Below are 7,859 nucleotides of genomic sequence, written 5' to 3' on the forward strand. Positions count from 1 at the left end.
TTTTTCTTTCTTTTCTCCCCCTGTATTCAGAAAAGTAATAGGCACATCTCCTGACTTACAATGTATTGTTCATTAGCAGAAAAAGTGCTTTAGAGCTAGATCCCTGTGTCATTTTCCACGCAGCATCTTCGTTCTTTTCTTAAAGCGCCATTTGGTAAAAGCAGGTGATAGTCTTGAGATGCCATGAGCAGACTTCCAGCACTATTTCTCTTTTATATCCCTGCACATGGAATATGGGCAAGCAAATAATGAGTCATTTCTGAGCAGGAAAATCAATTTGGAAAGACCTAATACTCTGATTTCAGAGTAGTAACTTACCTCTCATGTATCCATCTAGTTTATTGTTCTATACTAAATGATTCATGCATGTCTATATGTTTATAATTGATATGAAAAATTGCAAAATCTTAATTAAGGCAAAAAAAAAAGACATTCTGTAATTTCCCAAGCAACCTAGTAAAAAGATGAATATCTACATTTTTTAAGATGAAAAACAGTAACATCACAATTTAGTCCTTTTTACGTTTTTGAAACCAGACTTAATGCTTGTGACTCAGTTGCTTGCTCTCACAAAGAGTCCTAATTAACCTTCAAGATAACAACTCATCAAATTCCATTACTCCTACAAAAGCAATACTTTCTTATCTTTCATAATTGAATTTCAAGTTGATGATTAATGCCATGGGTAGAATTGCCAGTTAAAAATAATGTGTCTGAATCTCTTATCCTTTTCATTTAGCAATGTGTGAAATGTTTACTCTATCTAAAAATCTTGATGCTTAAATGGCTTGTTTGTGTCACCTAAAAACGCAACAACACTCAAGTTAAGCTTTTCCTTACTAACATCACCTGACCATGTACCATATTTGGAGCTTAGTAAAATTTTTCAAAGTCAAATCTACACACTGATTAAAGGAATCTGCTTAATTTATTCTTGTTTCGGATAAAAATTCCCTTTTTAAAAAAAATTTTTATTGACATATAGTTGGTTTACAATGTTGCGTCAATTTCTGGTGTCCAGCATAGTGATTCAGTCATACATATATAAATATTCCTTTTCATATTCTTTTTAATTATAGGCTATTACAAGGTACTGAATATAGTTCCCTGTGCTATACAGTAGGACCTTGTTGCTTATCTATTTTATGTATCGTAGTATCTGCAAATCCCAAACTCCCACCCCTTGCTTTCCCCCCAGTGACCATAAGTTTATTTTCTGTGTCTGTGACTCTGTTTCTGTTTTGCAGCTAAGTTCATTTGTGTCTTTTTTTTTTTCAAGATTCCACATATGAGTGATATCATATGGTATTTTTCTTCCTCTTTCTTGCTTACTTCACTTAGAATGATGATCTCCAGGTCATCCATGTCACTGCAAATGGCTTTATTTCATTCTTTTTATGGTTGAGTAGTATTCCATTATATATATACCACATCTTCTTTATCCAATCATCTGTCAATGGACATTTAGGTTGTTTCCATGTCTTGGCTATTGTAAATAGTGCTGCTATAAACATTAGGGTGCATGTAGCTTTTCAAATTAGAGTTTCCTCCAGATATATGCCCAGGAGTGGGATTGCTGGATCATATGATAAGTCTATTTTTAGTTTTTTAAGGAATCTTCATACAGTTTTCTATAATGGCTGCACCAAACTACATTCCCACGAGCAGTGTAGAAGGGTTCCCTTTTCTCCACACCCTCTCCAGCATTTATCGTTGTGGACTTTATAATGACGGTCATTCTGACCAATGTGAAGTGATACCTCATTGTTGTTTTCATTTGCATTTCTCTGATAATTGGCAATACTGAGTATTTTTTCATGTGCCTATTGGTCATTTGTATGTCTTCATTGGAGAAATGTATGTTTAGGTCTTTCGCCCATTTTTGGATTGGGTTGTTTGGGGTTTTTTTGTTATTGAGTTGTAGGGAATTTTCTTAAGTTAAACTGCATTCACCATTTCTTGAGAATCTAACATATGCAAGGCACTGTGCTTAGAGGTAAGGGGCAGACAAAGGTGAATCAGAGAAGCTCCCTGTCCTCAGGAAGCATAGTCCAGGGAGGAGATAAACTTATGTCAGCCTTATGTTGATAAAGCAGAAAGAGCTCACATCTAGTTGTTAGCATACAAAGGTGTTAGTTTGTATGGAACCACACACAAACAAAAACAACCCTGAATCATCAAAGCAATCTGAAGAAAGAAGAGCAAAGCTGGGGGCATCATGCTCTCTGATTTCAAACTATTACAAACCTATAGTTCATTAAAACAGTATGGTATTGACATTAAAACAGATACACAGATCAGTGAAATAGAACAGAGAGCCCAGAAATAAACCTGTGCATATATGGTCATTTAACTTACACCAAAGGAGCCAAGAATACGCAATGGGAAAGAATAGTATCTCCAATAAATGCTCCTGGGAAAACTGGAGAGGCACATGCAAAAGAATGAAACTTGACCACTATCTTATATTATATACAAAAACTAATTCAAAATGGATTAATGACTTGAACATAAGAACTGAAACCTTAAAATTCCTACAAGGGAACACAGGTAGTAAGCTCCTTGACAGAGGTCTTGGCAATGATTTTTATGAATCTGACACCAAAAGCAAAAGTAACAAAAGCAAAAGTAAGTATGTGACAGCATTGTTTCCTAACATCATGAATTTATGGTTAAGGAAATAGTGTGGAGAAGGGAAGTGGGAAAGATGACACTGACGAAAAAAAGGAGAGGGGCTCCTTCACAGCTCCCAATCCACTTTAAATCCGAGTGACCCTGATCCTTAAACAGGGCAATCTTGACTCTTGAATAAAGACAAAAGCTATTTTCAAAAGGAGCACTTTCACCACAGGAGCCTGATCTAAGGATAATAATAGTTGGAGTGAAGTTTCAAGCAGCCACATGGCATTTGTCCATCATCTGATATGTACTGAAAACCAAGGCATCAGAAGATAAAATTGCAAGCACTCTGCCTTGAGTCTCAAATAGCCTGGGACGAAGTCGGGGGGCAGAAGTCACACATGAAATAACTGAAGAACCTACTTGCAAAGCAACATCCTAGTAAGTACAATAAAGTACAATTATAAATGCAAAAAAATGCTGAGAGTTGCAAGTAGAGGGGTAACCATATGCCCCGGGGCATACTGTGAGGTGGGTCTGGGAAAGGTATGGCTAGGAGGGAGTCATTGCCATTGAGAGTGCTGTCACTCACTCATCTGTTCCTGGTCCACTGTGACTCTGGCAAACAGTAGGACAGGACCAAACCATCACTGTGCACTGCTGACTGCACCTAAATTCCATCCAATTATGACAAACTTATCAAGATAAAATTTCATTAATCTGTCTTCTATATGCAATTAGCTAATGATCTTGTCTAAGATTTAAGAAAATGGTAGGCCTCTCTTCCTCCTTCTCTTTCTTGTTGTGTGTCACATGAAGCTGCAGTGAGCTAGGAATTTCTTCCCCCTGGGGACTCTTTTATCTGGGGCCTTAGATCACTCACAGCTGTTGCTTGCAGATCACCAACATGGAAGGAATAGAGGTTAATATCTGGTGGACAATGTAATCCCTCCCATTGAGAGGCTTACTGACTTGCTTATAGAATGATGCATCCCAGGAGGACCAAAAAGAAATATATATTGGATCCTAATGTTCTCTTGCAGGGGCACTGCCTACACTGAGCATCATTAGAACAACAGACTGTTAGCTCCAAACATGGACCCACTAGAGCTTTCTAAACCATTTCTATCACACTAGCTCACAGGACTAACTTGACATATCCAGGAACCAAGATTCCAACTGGAAGTACCTCAGCAGGGTGTTGGCTCATTCTTATTCCAACCAAAAGGCAATGCACCATAAACTGCATATTGATACGTCTGCAATGATTAAGGCAACCATATAAAATCTCATTACTTAAAAGAAATGCAACTCACTGTAGTTTATTCAGCAATATTCTTCATCCATGTCCAACATCAGATTGTTCACGTGCCAATCACAGTTAAATCTAATTTGCTGTAATCTTGGTAAATGGGAGGTAATCAATAAATCCTCAGCTCCAGCTCTGAAGCAGCATGTAATACATTTCTGAAATACAATAATAAAGAGAGGATGGGGAAAGGCTTCCCGACCATAACTAACATTTGTGATGCAGCAAGAAGTTTCCCTGGGCTCTCATATTATATTTATTGGAATTATAAATATGTACATAGTTTAAGAGGTTTATAAGTCATTTGTTTTTATTATTCCTGTTAGCCCTGCATAGCTACTAAAATTGAGATTAGAGTCCTCATTTCTTTTTTTGTGGGGGGGGGAGGAAATATCACTATTACTTTTTTTTAATTGAAGTATAGTCAGTTTACAATGTTGTCAGTTTTTTTTTTTTTGAGAGATAAAACCATTTTAAAATTTATATATATGGGGGAGGGTATAGCTCAGTGGTAGGGCTCATCTCAGTGGTAGGGCTCATGCCTAGCATGCACAAGTTCCTGGGTTCAATCCCCAGTACCTCCATTAAAAAAAAACGTTACATATATGTACAGTTCATTGTTTCTAAAAACAGTTTAGAGCTTTAGCTTTTTAAACTTACATAGGTATCAAAGGAATAAAGCCGACCACAAAATAAGAATCAACAGAATGCAGTAATCCAATCACAAAGGATAGTCAAATGTCCTTACACATAGTCAAGAAATCAGTCATCTAAGTTATAAATAATAAGTAGTTCATTTGTGTCCTATTTTTATTTAGATTCCATATACAAGCAATATCATATGGCATTTTCCTTTCTCTTTCTGGCTTATTTCACTTAGAATGACAATCTCCAGGTCCATCCATGTGGCTGCAAATGGCATTGTTTTATTCTTTTTTATGGCTGAGTAGTATTCCATTGCATAAATATACCACAACTTCTTTACCCAGTCATCTGTCGATGGAAATTTGGTTGTTTCCAAGTCTTGGTTTTTGTAAATAGTGCTGCTATGAACATTAGAGCCCCCATTTTTTAATGTGCTGTTCTAAATTCTTAGCTTGCTTGATCTTGGGTGAGCCTCACAACAACACTTTGAGAAATTATTCCGCTTGCCATTTTGCAGCTGAGAAAACTGAGACACAGAGAAGTATTGCCCAAAGTCTCATAATTAATCAAAGGCAGAGACAATATTTACACCAGCTCTACCAGAGCCAAGCTCTTAACCATATGCTTCACTGCTCCTCTAGTCACAAAGCCTTTTTGTATAAGTGTTCATTAATTATATGTGGATTGGTGATTAGCACAAACATTTCTAAACAAGGCTTTAGGAGCAGTATTCTGGTTGAAAATGAGGCACTAGGAGTCTTTCCTGAAGATATATTTCAATAGCAAATTCTATTTTCACTTAGCTGGTATGCTTATTTGGGTGGTTTATTTAGGCTGATTAACAGAATTTGGAGGGGTTAAGGGTTAAAGCCCTCCCAAGCCATCCGTTAGTGCTGCTAATATGGATCACAATACTACATACTCAACATCATTTTCTCCTTGGTTCCCTGAACAAGGGATGGGTGCTAGAATGTTTGTTTTCCTATTTTACACCTTTGAGCGTGCAAATATTATAAACTACAGTTCTAAGTCATAACTACTTTTCCCCTCCGACTGGGTTTTTTTGCTTTGATCCATTGAAAGACATACATGCTACTGCTACACAATGCCTAAATAATTGTTCAGTTAGATGGAGGAGCCAGAATTCACATTCACTAGCATCATGCATACAGAGCCACTTCCATTGTGCATCTTATTTCTCATGGTTATGCAGAATTCAGGCCTTAGTGTTTGATTATTTCTCTCTTAGGAAGCATAGTTGTTCGAGGATTGATATTGCATACAACTAGAAACTTGTTGGGACATGGGAAATTAGTTTGTCTCTAAGGCAGAATTTTGAAGCCGGAAAAACTGTTCTTGGCTCTGTGTTCTTCTCTTGGGCACTTAATCTGGGTCCCGATTTTACTCTGAACTGGAGGTATTAGTATTATCCCCGATAGGTGTTATCTGAGAAAGGCTGTCATCAAGTCAGTACCAGCCTGGTGTTCTCAGGACTCAGTGGGCTCTGGAGTTGCAAAAAACTAGTCTGAACAAGCTACCTAGGTGGTCTTGGGAAAATAATTTAATCTCTCCGAAACCCAGTCATATCCTCTGTAGAACACGGATGACAATATCTGTATCTTACATACCTTAACATTACCAACTTGGGTCCTTGGACCCTTTAATCAATAGAAATTGGTAAGAGGCCAGTGGAGAAATTCCAGGCAAGGTTTTATTGTGACTCATGCTGCAACATGAGGGAACAAAAACAAGTAACAGGTTCCCTTGCTCGCTCCCTGAGGAGGGCAGGCTGGTTCCTTAAACGGGGTGAGGTTGAGGGCAGATCTGAGGTTGAGGGCAGATCGACTGACAGGGCTGGAGGGGTGGCTTAGGTTGTTGACTCAAACCCTTGTGGATGCAGGGATCACGCCCATGTACCCTTCTTTTGCTCCAGGCACCTCAGAAGTAACAGTTGGTTTTTGTCCCTTTTGTATTTTATTGTTCATAATTCGCCCCTACTGCATATGCGTGCAGTTATTTTTAGTTTCTTTGTATTCTGTTGCTGGAAGAGACTCATTTGTCCAGGTGTAAGCACTGTGGTAAAGGGTCCCAGGTCTCAGCCTGTCTCATGAAGATTAAGCATAATTCTTCATGTAGGCTGAGAAGCACAGTACCAAAGACACAGTAGGAACTAGATAAATGATAGCTTTTTTGGCATTATGACATAAGCATAGAGAATAGGTAAGGGGTCTATTTCTGCAGAGGGTATAAGTTGGAGTCATTTTGTGTATTTCTTCCTCTGTGAATGATAAAGATGTGCTATATGATTTTTAAAGATGAAAAATGTTAAGTGCCATTTATCTGTAGCAAATAAGCTGAATATACACACTTGTAGACCAAAAGCCTGATTTAACTCCAGGTTTAAAAAACTTTACAGCACGTCGTAGAACAATAAAGTACATTTTCAAAGGTTAAAAAACCCAACTCACCCACATTGTGAAACTATCAAACAGGATGTTTAAAGGTGTGAAAATCATGCTCGGGAAAATGATTACACGTAAAGAAGACAAAACTGTTGTGACTACGTACAGTGGGAAAGGAAATTACCTCACCATACTTGGGCTGAAGTTACAGTGTACTAAATTTTGTCAGAAGGAAAAAAAAAATCCATTCATTCGTCAAGTATTTGTTGGGCGCCCACTACCTGCCAAGCACAAACAAAACCATTCACAACCACCAATTCTGCTTTGCTTTCTCCGGGCCCAGCAGCCTGCCCCGTTAAGAACCGTACCATCTCGGTCAACAACTTTCCGCTGACAAGATTCCGGAGCGCGCCATTGAGCAACTCGGCCCCGCCCCCCTTGCACAAGCCACGCGTATTTACGTAACCTCAATTCGAAAACGTCAACACGTACCTACGGTATCCCACGAAGAAATGGCGGTGCTGCAACAGTGACTAGTTCCGCCCTCGTGAAAGATGGCGCTTGATGCGTCAGCCATCCCTACTACCCCCAGGCTCCTTTCTACGGGGGCGGATCCTGGAGACAGCAGTGGGTGTGTGTTGAGGTGCTGTGTGGTTTTGTTTTTCCCGCCCTTTCTCCTCTCTCCGTGCTCTCACACTATTTGCTGAGGGTGAAAGAGGAGACACAGGATAAAATTTAACCAGAAGAAGCGCACGACGAAGGAAATGACCGCGGCGAGAAGTGGGTTCGGGGGCGGTGGCGCTCGCTGGGGCCGGGCCCGGGGGCGTGGCTAGAGCCGCGGGGGCGGGGCTGCGGTTGCGGTCCGTGTGCCCCCGGCGGCGCGG

General features: G+C 39.5%; 1 long non-coding RNA gene across 1 annotated transcript in view; it reads right to left on the reverse strand.

Moving 5' to 3' along the window:
* LOC116152588 (uncharacterized) overlaps positions 1–7,844 on the reverse strand; it is a 120,840-nt gene extending 112,996 nt beyond the window's left edge. Inside the window, exons 1-2 of the long non-coding RNA XR_010382621.1 lie at positions 7,468–7,844; positions 3,936–4,086 (exon numbers count right to left, since the gene is read on the reverse strand). This is a non-coding gene — a long non-coding RNA (uncharacterized LOC116152588). The remainder of the gene's footprint in view (positions 1–3,935; positions 4,087–7,467) is intronic.
* Between the last annotated feature and the right edge of the window lie 15 nt (positions 7,845–7,859).

This window comes from Camelus dromedarius, chromosome 10 (genome assembly GCF_036321535.1).
Source record: "Camelus dromedarius isolate mCamDro1 chromosome 10, mCamDro1.pat, whole genome shotgun sequence".
NCBI lineage: Eukaryota > Metazoa > Chordata > Mammalia > Artiodactyla > Camelidae > Camelus > Camelus dromedarius.